This window comes from Pteronotus mesoamericanus, unplaced genomic scaffold, assembly GCF_021234165.1.
Source record: "Pteronotus mesoamericanus isolate MK-2021 breed Mesoamerican mustached bat unplaced genomic scaffold, CSHL_Meso_final scaffold_165, whole genome shotgun sequence".
Classification (NCBI taxonomy): Eukaryota; Metazoa; Chordata; class Mammalia; order Chiroptera; family Mormoopidae; genus Pteronotus; species Pteronotus mesoamericanus.
In genome coordinates, this window is record NW_026555307.1 from 2,489,967 (window position 1) to 2,507,886 (window position 17,920).

Consider the following 17,920-nt stretch of genomic DNA (forward strand, 5'->3'; position numbering starts at 1 on the left):
GATGCTGTTCATGATTCTTAAGTGGATTACTTGTTTTGTTTTGTTTTTCCCAGATTTGTGTAAAGTTTTGTGTGTGTTTTTTAGATTGTATCTATTTATTTTTAGAGAGAGAGGAAAAGAGGGAGAAAAAGAGGGAGAGAAACATCGACATGTGAGATAAGTTGATTTTTCAAATCCTTATAATATCACTGTTTTGGACACCTGGCTCTTTAATCCTGCCTGATCCAGGGACCAGCTCAATTGTCAAGCCCAATCATCTCCTAGTCAACAGCTTAAGCTTTGGGTTCATGCAGTAAGTAGCCCCTTAAATTCCAGCTGCCGACCCATGAAAATAGATTGCACCCACTAAAAGGAAATGGTCCAGAAGGACTTTTCTCTCACTGTTCATCCAATCGCAGGTCACCTGGAGGGGACCAGGTGTTATTCTCTCAAGGAAGCACAATTCTGAAATTTACGTCCTGGGCACAGAGCTAATTACATCCTCCTATTCTTAGCCACACTACTGAATGATCTAATTAATATAAAACATGGGAAATCATCAAAGATTTCTACATCAGAATCTGAGGGTTGGTATGTTGCAAGAGAGATTCAGAAAGTGGATTGGTGAATTGGCTAAGTGTTGCCCACTATTTCAAAGACATGCTAGGAATAATATTCATTTTTTCTAACTTCCAAGAAAGTCAAGATTTTCCCATTAAGGTAGAGAGTGCAGGTGGGTATAGCAAAGAGGGCAATGGGAGGTACCTATAATAGTGTCAACAAAAAAATAAAAATAAAAATAAATTTTCCCATTAACAGCATTTTCTACAATGGTCACAAGACTACTCTAGAAACTTACTGCAATTTAATCATCCATATGCTATATCTCTCTTCCACTACATTTTATTCTCCATCAGGCCTTATCTTTTTCACTTTTGTATCCCTAGAACAAACTGCTGCACTATCTGTTAAAGGCTAATCAATTATGCCCTGACTAGTGTGGTTCAGTTGGTCAGTCATAGTTCGGAAAGGTGAAAGGTTGCCAGTTTGATTCCTGGTCAGGGCACATGCCTGGGTTGCGGGTTCCATCCCTGGTCAGGGCGCATATGGAAGGCAACCAATTATCGATATCTCTCTCTCACGTTCATGTTTCTCTTCCTCTCTTTCTCCATTCCTTCCCACTCTCTAAAAATAAATAAATAAAATCTTTTTAAAATAAATGCTAATAAATTATGAGTAAACAGTGACTTTATTAAGTCCCCAAATGACTCACAAACTGATGCAGAGAACATTTGTCTGGCATGGTCAGAGGAGGGGAATATATATTTTGACAAATATTTTAGTTTGTATAAGTACTGTACACAGATCATTCATTCCAACCAAATGTTGAAAATCTCACACATTTCAAGTCAAATGAGACGTAGATGAATATTTAGAAAAATCTAGCAGAGAAACATAGGACTGATGGATAAATTTACAGCTGCTAGGATGAGAGATAAATCCAGTTCTGATGCAACCTGAACAAGATGAAGTCCTGCTTCCCCTACTAATGGGCTTCGCATGAGGTTTAATGGTCTCATTGCTAACCCTTAATTCTGATCCTTAATATCCCCATTAACACATTTGGTGTTGGCTCCCACTGATTTGTTTCTTACCATTTCCTCCCTCCCCTCCTGTTCTGTTTTTCGCTCTAACCTGAGAAGGCCTGGGGTGGGCAGAAGGAAATCTTCAGCAATGGGCCCTGGAAACGCTGCCAGTGCTGAGGGGAAAAACATAAGGTAGGCTATTCCCGGGAATGGGTGGAAGCTGATCCAAGGCAAAACCGTGGCACCTGTAACACTGCTATAACTTTGCATGTGGACCTTATGCTCCTTTTGTGCTACTTGGACCCTCCTATGTGAGCCTCCACTTTGGCCCTTAACGTCCCCTCTGTGCCTCTGATGTCCCAGTCTGTCAATTATCCTCTCTCTACAAAGTGACACTTAACTGTAATGTTATAAGTCATGTCAATTGCTCCACATCATATGTCATCAGGGCAATGCAAATCAGAAGAGGGAGACAACACCACACACCTAGGAGAACAGCCCAAATCCAGAACACTGACAACACCAAATGCTGGCAAGGCTGTGGAGCATCTTTTCATGTGAGTAATGTACTCAATGTTACCCTCAATTCATCCCCAAATGTAGCAAGTCTGTAAGACCAGTGCTGTGAAGAGGTCAGGAGGTAACAGTGGATGGGTTCAGGGAAGCCATGCCCACCTCACGGAAAGTAGGGTTCAGGGACTCACGGGGCTTGTGGCTCCATTGCCACCCACTCGCTGACTCACGGTGGTCCCCATGACGTTAAAGGCTGCTTCCTGGCTGGCTAGCCTTCCCCGTCTTCAGGGAAAAGAAGGCATGCTACACAGAGTACCTGATGAAAACGCAAGGAAACTCCCTGCATCTGGCCAGCAGGGGGCAGCAGTTACACAACACGGGAAATGAGCTTCATTCACAGGCTATGAAATGACTGCATTAATATATATTTAATAACAATAATAAGATAACAAGGGAAAATAAAGAAAAACATTACCACATTTAAAAATTACCAGGTGCTATGTGAAGTGGGCAACCTCACCCTCCCATTTTGACCCTTAACTCATGCCTGTCCAGTGTTGGGAAGGAGGTCCCTATTTCTTTGTGTTAATATATTTAAAAGTATCTTATTTTCTCTTAACAGGATACCACTTTGGTCCGCTGTTTAGGTGGCCAGGGTGAAGTAGACTGGATACTCTCTGGCCATTGCAGAGATGAGACAACCTGACCCTTTCTAGTCTCTGTTCTTTGCTGTGGTTTCCTCTCAATTTGGGGAACCTTCCATTCTCTTTCTGTGCTTGTCTGTCGTTACATATTTTAGAACTATTGTAAGTAGCTTTACTTGGTATTTGAGCACACAAGGTTTGAAGTGGGCCCAGCAATCCTGCCCTTGACTGTGGACACCTTGATCCTCTCGTGTCCCAACCCACCCACATCTTCGTTGGTCTGAAAACTGATGTCTCTCTCCCATGAGCCCAGCTTCATTGACTCACAATCACTCTGAAAATCAAAATGAGGAAGCCGAGGCTCAGAGATAGGACGTAACTGCTCAAGGTTAAACAGGAACTGGGTGATGGGAATTTAAATAAACATCTGTTTTAAGTAAAAATTGGAACTCTAGCTCAAAACGTTGTCCCCTAAAGCATGAAGACAAGACCACAGGATGAGAAGGAGACTTTAACCCAAAAAACAAGGGACACTGAGGAAGCAGGGAAGACTCAGAGGCTTGTTCCCAGGAAGGTTGAGTGGATGATGTGGCTAAGGAAAAAAGAGAAATCTGGGGAGGCAGCTGTGATAGAAAGAGAGCCACACCCTGGAGCCACCTAAAGGATATGCCTTAAAGGATATCCTAAAGGAGCCAGGAGAAAGGATATGCCTTATTTTGTTATTTTTTCTGTATTTCTCCTTTGTGCTCATTGTCACATTGAGTGACACTCAAATTGAACTGCACAGTTAGATGGTGAACATGTCTGCTGATCTGAGCTGTGCAGGGCATAGGAACCCACATCTTCCTGGAGCATTTCCAGGGCCCGGGTGACCACTGTCCATGGTGAGGACCCCACAGACAGGTGCTGATGGATGGGTTGAGGATGAAAGAGACCCCATGTGGGGGGCTCTGACATGAAAGCACGTGTCCTGGGTCACCTCACCAGCAACCAGCATCTCGGGAAGCCTGGGAATCTATCTGGAAATGAGAGCCAGGCTCCTGGGAAGCCTGTTTTCCTGGCTGAGGGGCTGCTGACTTGACAACCGGTGACAGGGAGGGCCAGCCTCTGAGTGGTCGCACCCTGTGTGTCTGTCTACCCTGAGGACACTAGGGTCTCCTCCTTATGAACAGCGGGTCAAGAAGAGGAGACGCCATGACGCCCACTCTCATGGCCCTGCTGTGCCTTGGTGAAATTTGAGGAAGGGAGGGAAGCCCTAGTCCGGGAGGGACCCTGCCCCACAGCCAGGCCCTGATGTGTCAGGAGACCCCAGGACTCTGGAGGCTCACGGGGAAGAGGTTTCTGTTCAGGGCCAAATCTCTCACAAGAACTCTCTTCCGGGGCTGAGTGTGAGCCCAAGGACCCCATTGCTGGCAGGTGAGTTGATTCCCAGGTGTCCCAGGTCCCACTCCCCATGGAGGACAAGGGGCCTCCCCACGGGCAGCTGAGGATGGAGAACTGAAGATCCTGGCTGACAAATGGGAGACGCCTGGGGGGTCCTGGGACTGACAGCTGGGAACTGTGTTTGAGAAATGTCCTGTGACCGAGCCTCTGATTTCTTCCCAGGAACCCTCCCCAACCCCACCATCTGGGCTGAGCCAGGCTCTGTGACCCCTGGGAAAGCGCCATGACCATCTGGTGTCAGGGGACCCTGGGGACCAAAGAGTTCTGTCTGGATAGGGATGGATGCCCGACGCCCTGGGATAGAGAGTTCCCACTGGATCCCAGGAAAAAAGCCAAGTTCTCTACCACACGCATGACGCTGCCTGATGCAGGGAGATAGCACCATTACTCTCGCAGCCACGGTGGCGTCCTGCAGCTGGTGGTGACAGGTGAGGGGACACTCAGGAGTCCCAGCCTCAGGCTCTGCCCTCAGGAACAAGGATGCTCCCAGAGTGTCTCCCCTCTCACAGCCCAGCTCCAAGGGATGGGAGGGAAGTCTGAGCCCCATTTAACGTGGTGCCTTCTTTTCTCCTAGGATCCTACAGCAAACCCAGCCTCTCAGTCCTGCTGAGCCCTGTCGTGACCCCAGGAGGGCGCGTGACCCTCCAGGGTGGCTCAGAGCATGGATGTGACAGGTTCATTCTGGCTATGGAAGGAGACCACAGGCTCTCCTGGCCTCGCAGCCGTACCCCAGGGGGCAGTTCCAGGCCCTGTTCCTTGCGGGCCCTGTCATCCCCAGCCTCAGAGAGACATTCAGGCACTATGATCGTCACAGGAACAGTCCCCAGGTGTGGTCACACCCCCGTGAGGCCCTGGAGCTCCTGGTCTCAGGTAAGTCCCTTTATTGTCCCATCCAGGGATGGAGGCACCGGACACATTTTTGGCATCTTTGCCGTGAGAGGAGCCCCATGTGAGGGGGGGGTGAGGGGCGCACGGGGGCTCCTGGGCCAGGAGCAGAGAGTAAGAGCTGGGGCCCTGGGTAAGAAAAGGGGGTTTATGGGAGGAGCAGCCCCTCTCATGTACACCTGTTCTCCCCAGGTGTGTCTGAAAGCCCTCACCCCGACCCAGCAGGGCCCCGGCATAGGCTCTGCGGGGAGCCTGACCCGCAGTGTCGCTCTGACGTTGGCCACGGCAGATTCGCCCTGTCCAAGGGGTGGCGGAAGGGCCTCCCCCAGGCATTGTCCTGGTTTGGGGATGATAAGCTCCCTTAACTCTCTTGTCTGGGAAGCTTTGATAGCTTTCACTCTAAATGACAGCTTTTCTGGGTGAAGTAATCTTACAGGTTCTACTTTTCACCCCTTTGTGTATTTTGTACCAATCCTTTCTGTCCTGCAAAGATTCTGTTGAAAAATTAGCTGAGAGTCTTTTTTAAAAATAGTTAATTTTTAAATTACAGTTGACATACAATATTTTATTAATTTCAGATGTACTAACATAGGGATTAGACGTTTATATAACTTACCCAGTGATCATCCCAATAAACCTGGTAACATCTGACATGATACACAATTGTCACAATATTGTTGACTGTATTCCCTATGCTATACTTTACATGCCCCCTGTAGATAACTAACTGCCTTTTTCTTGGTACTTTTAAGTCTTTTTTTTTTTTTTTGTCTTTAACCTTTGGCACTTTAATTATGACATGTCTAAGTGTGGGCCTCTTTGCGTTTATCTTGTTTGTGATTTTCTATACTTTCTGGACTTGTATGTCTATTTCTTTCACCAGTTTAAGGAAGCTTTCTGTTATTAATTTTTGCTATCTCTTTTGTCCATTCAGCACTCCCATGATGCAAATGTTAATATGCTTAATGTTGTCCTAGAAACCCCTTAAACTATACTCATTTTTAAATTCTTTTTTTCCTTTTGCTGTTCTGATTGCATATTTTCTGCTACCTTGTTTTCCAAATCGCTAATTCAATTCTTTGTTTCATTGAATCTACTGTTGATACCCTCTAATGTATTCTTCATTTCAGTTATTGTATTCTTTATTTTTGACTGGTTCTTTTTTGTTTTCTACCTCCATTGTTAGGCTTGCTCTATCTTTGCTGAAGTTCTCACTAAGTTCATCTACTCTTCCCCTAAGTTCATTGAGTATCCTTATAACCAGTATTTTGAACTCTGCATATGGTAGATTGTAGGTCTCCATTTTCCGGAGTTTTGTTCTGTTCTTTCATTTGGGCCATGTTTCTTTGTCTCCTCATATTGGCAGCCTCTCTGTATTTGTTTCTATGTGTTAAGTAAAGCTGCTTTGTCTCCCAGGCTTGGTAGAGTGGCCTTATGTGGCGGGTGTCTTGTAGAGCCCCGTGATGCAGCTTCCCTGATCACCAAAGCAGGCGAGCCCCCTGCGTGGGCTGTGTACACCTTCCTCTTATAGTTCCTCTCGGTTGCTGTCGGCACATCACTGGGAGGATTTCCCACTCTCACAATCAGCTGCAAGGACAGGCTGGCAACCGCAGCAGAGAAACTGCTGTGCAGGGGCTGATCCGATGGAGCAGAACTCACGTCAGTGGAGCTCAGGTGTATGTTGAGCCCACCCCTTGAGTATGTCACTTGTGGAGGTGATTGGAGGATGCTCTGGTGTGGTCTGAAGCTGCCCACTTGCTGTGCTGGCTCTGAGACCTCCCAGGAGGTCCAGAACAAGGTCTGCTCGCAACTGTGTCCTGACCAGAGCCACCTAACATGAGTTGCAGAGCTGCCTGCTAGTGGCTGCTACTTGTGCTTGGCTTGTAGGTGCCCAGCACAGACCAAGCTGCCAGCTGAAGCTGGTTGCCACTACTGCCTTGCCTGGGCCACTTAGCAAGAGGTACGGGGCACACTGAGGACAGATGCTGCTTGTTTGGGTTTGGTGAGCCTTTGAGAGATTTTAGTATAAGCCATGACAAGTGAAGGCAGGGCAGATATCAAGACCAGCTGCAATGACTAATGACCCCCTGCCCTGGCACTGACCAATCAGTAGAGACCATGACCTTGAAAGAGCACACCTGGCGATTGAATGCATATTCTGTTGAAATCCTTCCCTGAAGCCTCCAGATAAACCCCTTCAAGGCAGCTCAGTGCCTCTCTCTCTCTCCCTCTCTCTCTCTCCCTCTCTCTCTCCCTCTCTATCTCTCACTCTCCACCACCCCCACCACCCCCCACCCCTGCCAGCACGCCCGGGCCTTTCCCACCCTTTTCTTTCCTCAAGGCACATATTTTCATTCTGTTTCTCCTAAGCTCCAAGAGCCCTCCCTTTGCCTCTGTAACTTGTTTCCAGAGCGCACTTCTTCTACGGCTCACTTCATACCTCTGTGACTACCTAAACAAACTTTCTCGTATAATTTGAGCTCTTAGCTCTGAATTCTACTCTTAGCTAAACTCAAGTACCTAGGTTGCGGAACCGAGGTCTGATCTAACGCCGCTCATTAACACCTGGTGCTGATCTTCTGCTCACGACTGCACAAGCAGAAGCTTGCGGTGTATGTGTCCAGGGCCTTCCCCACGGCTCTGTGTGGGGTGCACAGTAGCCTCCCAACAGCCCCCTCTCATCCCCATTTGGCTTTTCTCTTTGGAGCAGGAGCCCAGGGACTGCAACAGGAACTCTTGTTAAGGGGATGTCACCCCCTGTGCCTTGGATCATCTGTGGAACTTTCTAAAGATTACAACACCCAGGTGACATCTTAGAAATGGTGCTTCCACAGCTGTCCAGCTAACCTGGGTGCCCAGCCAGGCTTAGACCCCTTATAGGGGAAGAGGGGTAAGCCCCTCCCCCTCTTCTCTGCACAGGGAGGGTCCACAGATCCTGTTCAAATGCACATTCTAACTCTGCAGGTGTTTGATGGACCCCTCCCCGCCCCCAGCCCCGCCCCACCCTGGCAGTCCGCATCTAACAAGCTGTCAGGGGCTGCTGATCATTCTGGTCTGCAGAGCACTTTCGATGGCAAGGCTGACCAGAACCCCTGCTTCCTAAGAGGATGACTCACCTACTTAACTGCACCATTGTCCTGTGCTGTGTCCTGGTCATTGGTCTGTCAGCACCATAGAGCAAGTCTCAGGAGTCCCCAAACCTGGGGATTATTTTTGGTTGTGACCCAGAAGCCCAGCTGGACACTGGGTCTCCCCTAGGTCCTTGGATGCTCTGGGGAGATTGCATTTCCTCCCAGCAGGAAGGTCAGAGATGGCTCTGGGGTGAGAATGGGGCCAAGCTGGGTAATGACTGGTGAGGGGACCCACATTCTGTCTTCCAGTGTCACCAGCCTGGCCTCTGCTTCCAGCGAAGAGACCCAGGACCAGGAGTCTCAGTTGGACCTGCCGTTCCCAGGTGTGAAGACAGAAGTGTCCCGCTTGTGGTGGGAGGTCAGGTGGCTGTGAGCTCCCGGGTCCTTGAGGACGATGATTTTAGGGAGACCACCCCCCACCCCATGTCTGTTGGCTGCGCCTGTCCATGGGCTCCCTGATCATCAGGGCAGCCTCGGGCCTCTGCCTGGGGGGCTTGCCTGTGGTCACCTGCCTCTTCCATGGGTGGTGCCAGGGAGTGGGGAGCTGCACAGGGACCACTAAGAGCAGGTGGGACAGAGCGGACACATGGTAGAGACCCAGAAAGATCTGTGATATGAATATCAGACTCCTTTTTTTATTTTTTAAATCTTCTTCACCTAAGCCAGGTCCTTGTGTTAATTTTCTGTGTCTCAATGTTGCCCCCTGGAGGGCATAAGGAGACCTGCGGCCAATGTCAGGGGCTGTACCAGGGTTGCTGGCCAGGCTGCAGAGAACGTGAGCAGACCCATGGCCCTGGGCTGAGATGCACTCTGACCCCCAGGCTGAGGGGTGGGGTCCAGCCCTACCAGTGGGGATCCCCGGCTGCCCGACTCCATCCCAGGGAGCCCAGGGAGAGGAGGACAGTTGTCCAGAGGACTTCTGTTTCAGTGTCAGAACTGTCCATCCCGAGGTTTCAAGGAAGGTCCAGTGAGGGGTCTTGTGAGGATTTGGAAGAGGGTGCCAGCCAGGGGGTCTGATGCCCAGAATGCCCTGTGTGTCCCCATCACAGCACTGGGGCATTGCAGCTAAGTCATCCGTGTCCCTGTCTGTCATCTGCTCTAGGCCTCCCCGGGGGGCCGGGAGCTGGAGCAGCTCCCTGTGGAGACTCAGCCAGGGGACATTGTGAATTTCTATTTTAGGGGAGGTAAGACCCCATGGACGTCCCAGCCCCTCTGAGATGGAAGCAGCCACAGCTGCTGGGCCTTCCTGTCCTGTCCTGTCCTGCATGGGAAGCTCCCCTTGTTCCCTAGGACACCACGGGCTGGTGAGAGGTGTTCAGGGCCCACAGCCAGGTGTCCCCCAGACCAGGGTCCCTGGGCAGATGGATTTGCCCCTGACCTCCTTTGAGGTCAAAGTGGGCTCCTTTCTTCCCTGGGGTTGAGAGTCCAGAGTTTGTGTCATGTCTGGTGACTCTGAGAAGAGGAAGGACAGAGACTGTCCCCAGGGCCCGCCCCAGGGAAAAGAGATCTTACTCACCAGGTGGAGACGGGCAGGGCTGCGATGTTGGGGGAAAGAATGGGGGTCCAACCCTACACTGTTAGGGGACCCCGTCCTCCCCCCTCCTGACCGGACGAGGGGTCAGGCTCATCCCTGGGACAGCCATGGGCACATGCTGGCTTCCTCCCGTGCTGACACCGGTGGCCCTGTGTCTATAAGAAACATGCTCTGACCCCAAGTGCCACACGGGGTGACAGGCTTCCCTTGTGTGGTTTCCCTCAGCCATTTAACCGCGTCTATTAAGCATCTGTGGGGTGCAGACAGGCAGAGCTGGGTATGGGGCTTGGCTGCTGTCTCATCCTCCCAGACACTGTCACTGGAGGGAGGCTCCTGTTCAGGGTCCCTGCCTGGGCACAAGGACTGGACCTCCCTATCTGTCACAAGGAGTTCAGCTCAAATGTTAGTGCCCGGCTCCGCCTCCTGCTCTCACTGCGGGTTCCTGGTCAGCCTCTGACTCCTGACCGCTCCTTGCCCTGCCCAAAGGACTCTCTGGCACAGTATCCGGGCACTCAAGGTGCCCGGGGACCAAACCACATGCCTCACTAACCCTCCCAGTGCCGCAGAGGTCTGGTGGTGGGGTCCTGCCCACCTCTTGGGAAAGGGCTTCCTGGTCTGGGTACCCACCACCTGTAGGGGCTGGTGGGTCCTGTCATGGGGCAGGACTGCCGGTTCTTGAGGTGTCAGGGTCCACCTTCAACTGCTGCCCTGAGAGCTGAGAGCAGCGTAGGTGCTTTCCTTTAAGGACTAGGCTTCCAGAGCTCTGCCCCCCGCCCCCACCCCACCATCTGTGAGCTGACCCAATGGTCGGGATTGAGCCTCAAAGACTGTGCCAGAATCTTCCAGCCGTGGCTGACAAGCCCATCAGCACCCAGCTGCAGGGACAGCAGGGCTCAGGGACGGCAGCGCCCCCCCCCACCCCCACTCTGTCTTGAGGACCAGGGAGCCCAGGCCTCAGCCCCTGCTGCTCTGGTGGGAAGCTGTGCGGTGTGGGGTGAGGGCCCCGGAGCTGCCTCTACTTTTGCATTCGAGGTTTAAGGGGAAAACAGAGGGATAACTTCCGCCAGGCCTCAGCATTGCAGGTAGGCTATTAACCTTCCCTTCCGTTCATCCCTTCCTCATTGTGAAATGAAAATAATGCACTGGAATGTTCTTTTAAGGAAAACAAAGAACCATTTAAAAATTATCAGTGAATGGGATGCATGTTTTATTTTCCTAGTTCATCATTCATCACTTCGTGTTGGTTAGCTCTTAGGAAATGGTGAGAGGTGCCCATGGTCCATGTTTTAGCTCGGGAATGTGGGTCTCATGTGGACTCTTCCATGATTTTAAGTTTTTGTACAGATCATCTTCCTTGGGCACTAATGTGATTTCTCTCTGTGCGTTCCTGGCACTCCCTGTACACAGAGAGTCACATTTCCGCCGGAGCTGGAAGGCACTGCCTGCCGTGGACACAGTGTCCAAACGCTGCTGGTAACGGTTATGGTGCTCGAGGTGCAGGTGTGTTCAGGGTGGGCGGAGGCAGCTGGTTTCGAGAACCTTTCCCTCAAAATCACAAGCAGGAGGCATCTTCTGGGACTGCCAAGTGTTGGGATGGAGGAAGGACAGAAATAGAGCTTGGTAATTTAAGTATCACATTTGAGAGTGGATGACAGATTCTGCCCAGAGTCTGAGAATGAACAGAGAAATGGTGAGGACACCAAAGACCAGTCTGTCCCCTTAATGAGGGACCATCAAAGGTCCTGTGGTTCAGAGAGGGGCCCAGGGATGGGGGCAGGGTGCTGTCAGCCCACAGGTGCTGGGAATGAAGCCCAACACTGTCTAGTCACCAACTTAGTTTATTTTGGGGTGTTCATATATAAGGAACGACTCCACAGTGTATGATTCTGAAAATATAGAAAAACTCCTTTGACATAATATCCTTTCTACAAATATGTTTCTTTCAAATGACAATGGGGACTTTTCATTCCTTTCTAAGGCTCCTGTTAAGATGGTAAGAACATCAGAGTAGATGGTGTAATGACATTGCATATACACACTTGTTATCATGCATTTCCTCTACCCAGTGTCTGCAGAATTTCCCTCCTCTGACTTTGCGTGTAACCTGGTGGTGTCGTTCTTATGTGAGGTTACGCCCTGTGACTATCCCCTGTCTTCCAGCTGGTGAGCTATAAGTAGCCACCAATTAGTTACCTCTGAATATTCCTTCAACAGATAAATCAATTTTTGGTCGATGAAAGTTAACTTTTCTTTGATAACAAAGATGTCTGTTTCTTCTCTTCTTCACACACTGAGAGCTACAGGGTGTCATTCGGTTGGTTGATACTAGAGATTAGTGTAGATCAGTGGTTCCAGGTGAGGAGCGATGGTAGCCCCTTTTCTCCCATTTCCCAGGACATACGGCAATCAATGTCAGAGGAAGTGTGGACACTTCTGCGGGAATCTCGTGGGCGGAGGCCTTGGGATGGTGCTAATCATCCTCCAGTGCACAGGACAGCCCCCAGCAAGAATGACCAGCCCCAAGTATCACTGTTGAGGAGATGGAGAGCCCTGCCGTGTGCCCTGCCCTCAGTGTTCCCGGGAGGGGACCCTTGCCCCCTGTTTCTCGTCTCTTGCAAACTTGCCCACCCTCCTCCCCCTCCTCTTGTATCTTCAGTTCCAGTCCTTCTGAGCCTGAATGTGCCCTGTGTCCTCCGAGGTCAGCCCTCACCTCTCAAGGACGCACACCCTCTTTCTCCTCTTCTGGCAGGAAGGATCCACTAGAGGGCACTTGCGCGCCTCCTCGAGTCCCTGCGGACCTTTTCCGTCACCTGAGGCAAGTAGGAGCAAGTGTTTCCACTGCCACAAACCGGCCCTCAAATACTCTTTAGATTTGCTCAGGGTGGAGCTCCTGCACCAGACATCAGAGTCCCCAGGGAAAAACCTCACGTTGGAGGGTGTGGCGGCGTGGACTGGAACCCGGAGCCAATCCCAGGACCCACGTCGTCAGGGGAAGGGATGACCAGGGCAGGCTGGAAGCTCAGGACCCTGGTGCCCCGGGCCTGTGGGTGGGCACGGGGGGAAACGACTGAGTCCGCGGCCCTCTTACGTGTCCCTGACCTCCCCACAGTACAATTACACAGCAGCACCCTTCCTTTGAGACCTCGCAGTGCCTCCCACTAGAGAGGAGCGTGGCCACCCCTCCCCCATTTGTCACCAGCTAAGCTACAAGTTCTCTCGGGCTGCCGGGTGGGTGCAGGAGACGAGGTCTGGGTCAGTTCCCGCCATGCCACAGGGGGCTCACGGTTCCTCCTTTCTCCCAATCAGCAGCAAGAACAGCGTCTCAGGGTGGCCCCTTTATCTCTGGTACACTCAGAAAACTTGCTGTGGGTCTCAGGCCTGAGGTCACGTCAGAGTCACCCCAGGAAAGGCCCAGCACCAGCTCCCCCTGGTCTGCCCGAGGTCCGACCTGTGAGCCTGGGCCTCCCGTCCAGGGAGAGGCCCTGCCTGAGGCTCAGGTCTCCTGAGGACACTCTGGCCCCAAGCGGGGCTTCTGTCACCGGCCCCAACTGTGGCTCTTCTCCCCTACGGGTGAGGCCAGCGTGAGCTCTGGTAGGAGGTTGAGGCCCAGCGTCTCAGAGTCCAGGTGGTGGACACCGGCAGCCTGGCCTCCCTCCCAACGAGCGGGAAGCGTCCGGGACTCTCCAGCGCGCCTGGGCTCGGGGCAGCGCTGTGGGCGCCTCCCTCGGGCCAAGGAGCTCCCCTCTTCCCCAGCCTGCCGGCGGTGTCTGCTTCGTCCGAGGGCCAGTGGACGTGGAGTGTTGTCAAAGCCATTTTGCTTCTTTTGTCTGCATTATACATTATCTCCTAGGAAGCCTGTTAGCGTGGTAAAGCGCAACGGTTGATTTGTGACTGCTAAGCCCACCCTGCATTCCTGGGGAGCAAACTCAACTTGGTAAATCCTGATGGATCTCGGTAGTATTTTTCTTTAGGGGTTTTTCATCTCTGTTCATGAGAAGGGCCTGCATGTTTACTCCCTCTTTCCTCCCTGGTCTGGTTTTGACATGAAGGTTATGCTGCCCCATTAAAGGAGTTAACGAGAGTTCTTCACTTCTCGTTTTCTCTGGGAAAGGCTGGAGGGAGCTGCCCTTTGATGCTTTGTGGCTGTTCCGGTCTGTTTAACCTCCTTTGTCTGTAAAGTCACATGAACATTGCTGCACGTGTGTGTGTCCATGAAGCCTCTGCCCGGATGGAGGTGGGGAGCTGCGCCCGAACCAGGACCCGCTCTCCTGCCCTCCCGCGTCACGGCCCCAGTGTCACCTGCATTCTGACCTGTAGTGTCCCAGACTAGTTTGTTCTCTGGGGGAAAGTTTACACAAATAGAGTTGTTTGTTATGTTTCCTTCTGCATTTGACAACTGTGTTCAAGTCTGCGCATGGGGTCACCCGTGCTGTTGTGGGGGCAGTAATCCACCCCTTTCCACTCTGTATATTATTCCTTTGTTTGCATGCACCGCAATATTTAGCCATTGGCTGTGGGACAATTGGACTGTCTGCTTTTGGCTCTTCTGAACACTACCGATGTGAATACTCAAGTGCATATATTTTGGTGGATCGAACACATGTCCTTGCAGTAATACCATTGTATTTGCTGGAACATCTTCTAAAATGTATATAAATTGTAGATTCTTCTGCCAAATAGTTTAACAAAGTTATATTCCCACCAACAATGTTTATGTGTCTAGATTTCCAGCTGTTTATATTTTAGCCATTCTCATGTGGTTGAAATAATATTTCATAAGGGCTTTTATTTGTGTCTTCAAAAAAAAAAACCAATAAAGCACATTCTTCTTTAAATACAGTTGCTGGCCGTTTACATACATTCTACATAAAACATGTTACATATGTTTTAACCACTTAAAAAAAAATTCGGCCCTGGCTGGTATGGCTCAGTGGATTGAGCATTGGCCTGTGAACCAAAGGGTCTCAGGTTCGATTCCCAGCCAGGGCACATGCCTGGGTTGCAGGCCAGGTCCCCAGTTGGGGGCATGAGAGAGGCAACCGCTCACTGATGTTTCTCTCCCTCTCTTTCTTCCTTTCTTCCCCTTTCTCTAGAAATAAATAAATAAAATCTTTTAAAACATTGGATTGTCAGCCTTTTATTTGTTGCTTTTGAAGGATTTTTGTTATGTGCTTTGGATATGGCTTCTAGACAAACACACATATATAGCTACCTGACATATAGGTATATATATGGATATATATAAAACAAATATATATATATGTGAGAGAGAATTGGGTGTCTTTTGAAAAATACAAGTTCTAATTTAATGAATTTTTAAAAGATCATTGTATAGTGTGAGTTTGGGTCTAGGTATATATTTTCCCGCCGTGGAGATATTCATATTCATTGTGAAGCCATCCATGCTTTATTATGAGTGTGTGCACACGTGTGGGGGTGTGCATACATGCACAAGTGTGTGAGTGTGTGTTTGTGTGACAATATCTTAACTATTAACCAAATTTCCTTTAATGGTTGTGGTACAAGTCTTGATTGGGTTTTGCTATTTCTAATTTTCTAGAAATGTTGTCAATTTTGTCTAAATTACCAACTCTACTGTCTAAAAATTTTTAATGCCTTTCAATTCTGGGTGCAGCTTTAGTTACATCCCCCCTTCCCATGGCTCACAGGCCTTATTTGTGCTTCCTCTATTACTTTGTTGACAAATTTTTTTCAAAGGTGATAAAACATTGGTAAACTTTCTTTTCCAAGAAAGTAATTCTGGGTTGTGTTGATCTTCTTGATTTTCTATTATCTTCTACTTTATTGATTTCTACTTTTATCTCTTTTCTTCTTCCCTCAGTTTTTCTCCCAACTTTTTGAGTGGATAATTAGCTCACTTTTAATCAGCATTTTCTCATATGACCACCTAAGACACTGAATTTCCTGGGCACACTGCTTGAGCTGTATCCCATAACTTTTGGCAGAAGTATATTTTTAATCAAGTACCAAAGAATTAAAATACCCAGGCAGAGCCGTGTGGCCGGGTCCCCCACGCGCAGAGATCGGCTGCCCTGGCACAGCCTCTCTTTGGGATTCGCTGCCCCAGCAGAGCCTGAGCCCTGGCGTCGCTGCAGCCCCCCGATGACTGGGACGGAGACGGACCCTGCATAGGTGGATGGGGGACAGTCGTCATCCAGTCCGGGACCAGCACCTCCCAGGAAGAGGGGATGTTTTCTTCTTTAAAAAATGTTTATTGAATGTATTGGGGTGACATTGGTTAATAAAATTACATAAGTTTCAAGTGTACATTCTCTAATACACCATCTGTATATTGTATTGTGTGTTCACCACCCAAAGTCAAGTCTCCTTTGTCACCGTTTATCCCCCTTTACCCTCTTCTACCTCCCCCCCCCCCCGTATGGTAATCACCATACTGTTGTCTGTGTCTATGAACTGTTTTTCTTTTTATTGTTGTTGTTTAATCCCTTCACCTTTTTCATCCAGCCTCCCAACCACCCTCCCCTCTGCCGCCTGTCAGCCTGTTTTCTGTCTCTATGAGTCTGTTTCTATTTTTGTTTGCTTCTTAGATTTCACATATAGTTGACTGCCTTATTTCACTTCGCATAACACTCTCTAGGTCCTTCTATGCTGTTGCAAAGGTAAGGTGTCTTTTTTTATGACCATGTAATATTCCATTGTGTAAATGTACCAGGTTTGTTTTTGTTTTTCACTCACCCACTGATGGACACTTGAGCTGCTTCTAAATCTTGGTGATTGTAAATAACGCTGCAATGAACATAGGGGTGCTTACGTTCTTTCGAATTAGTGTTTTAGGTTTGTCGGGAAACATTCCCAAAAGTGGGATTGCTGGGTCAAAAGGCAGACCCGTTTTTAATTTTTTGAGGTATCTCCATATTTCTTCTCACAGGGCTGCACCAGCCTGCGTTCCCACCAACAGTGCGCTAGGGTTCTCCTTTCTCCACATCCTCGCCCACACTTTTTGACTTATTGATGGTAGCGATTCTGACAGGTGTGAGATGGTATGTTATTGTGGTTTTAATTTGCAATTCTCCGACAATTAGTGACATTGAGCATCTTTTCATATGTGTTTTGGCCATCTGTATGTCTTATTTGTAGAAGTGTCTATTCAGGTCCTTGGCCCATTTTTTGATTGGTTTGGGGTTTGTGTGCGTGCGTGTGTGTGTGTGTGTGTGTGAGAGAGAGACACTTTCTGATGAATCTGTTAGACATGTGTCCCAGGGACTCACCTCCTCCACACTTAAGTCACACACGGTCCTGTCCATGCCTGGGCTGGAGAGGGACACGGACAGTGGTCTGGGCAGGTCAGGCAGGAGCCAGGCAGCACTTGGGGCCAGGCTGGGGCAAAGTCACCTCCCCTTGGGCAGTGTCCTCAGGACATGCCCTTGTAGGGGGATCTGTCAGGTCCCCTAATGGACCCCATGCAGCCACATCCCTTAGACCTCACTGTCCCCATCACCCTCAAGATGTGGAGGCAGCCTTCTCGGATTTCCCTTTCCCCTCCCTTTGCTCCTGTCCATTCCTCAGGCCAGGTCCTACCCTGTCCCCAGGCCTCCCTCTGTCCCACTGAGCACCTTCCATAGCCACCTCCCTGCATTTAAACCTCTCAACCTCATGCTGCCTCCCTGAGAGCCTTCCTCGGAGATGTGATCAGACTGCTGGTCCTCTCCGAGGAGGCCTGGGGGACAGAGTGAGAGCTCAGTCACCGGTCACCTGCGGCGGTAGGAACAGTGGGTGCTCCTCTCCTGGAGTCCCCAGCCCTGTCTCTTCCCTGGATGAGGTCCCTCAGCTGGGCTGTGGGGCAGGACCCACCCCTGTGCTCAGTCTGGGGACGCTGAGGTGGGCCATGCACTCGTGCCGACAGGTGTGGAGAGAAGGCCTGGAGCTCACTGGGGTGACCGAGCAGTGAGGGAAGCGGCGGCCTGCGGAGTAGAGAGAAGGTCAGGCCCTCTGCTCAGGCCTGTGGAGCTGGGCCTGGGTGTTGTGTCGTGGGTGAGGGCGGCCCCCGGGGTTGGGCAGCCTGTGCCCACTTGTGCTCAGCCATCCACACAGAGTCAGGAAGAGCATAGGGGCAGCTTCCTTCCAATTGGGGTTCAGGGCTGCGCAGCTCACCGAGCCCCAGGGGAGAGGGAGATCCTGGACGGAGAGCCTCCTGCGCCTTGGGAGGCAGAGGGGAAGAACAAG

At 50.2% G+C, this 17,920-nt stretch overlaps 1 pseudogene; it reads left to right on the top strand.

Moving 5' to 3' along the window:
- Positions 1-3,916: 3,916 nt before the first annotated feature.
- Positions 3,917-8,554, top strand: LOC129083012 (leukocyte immunoglobulin-like receptor subfamily A member 6; annotated as a pseudogene).
- Positions 8,555-17,920: the final 9,366 nt, after the last annotated feature.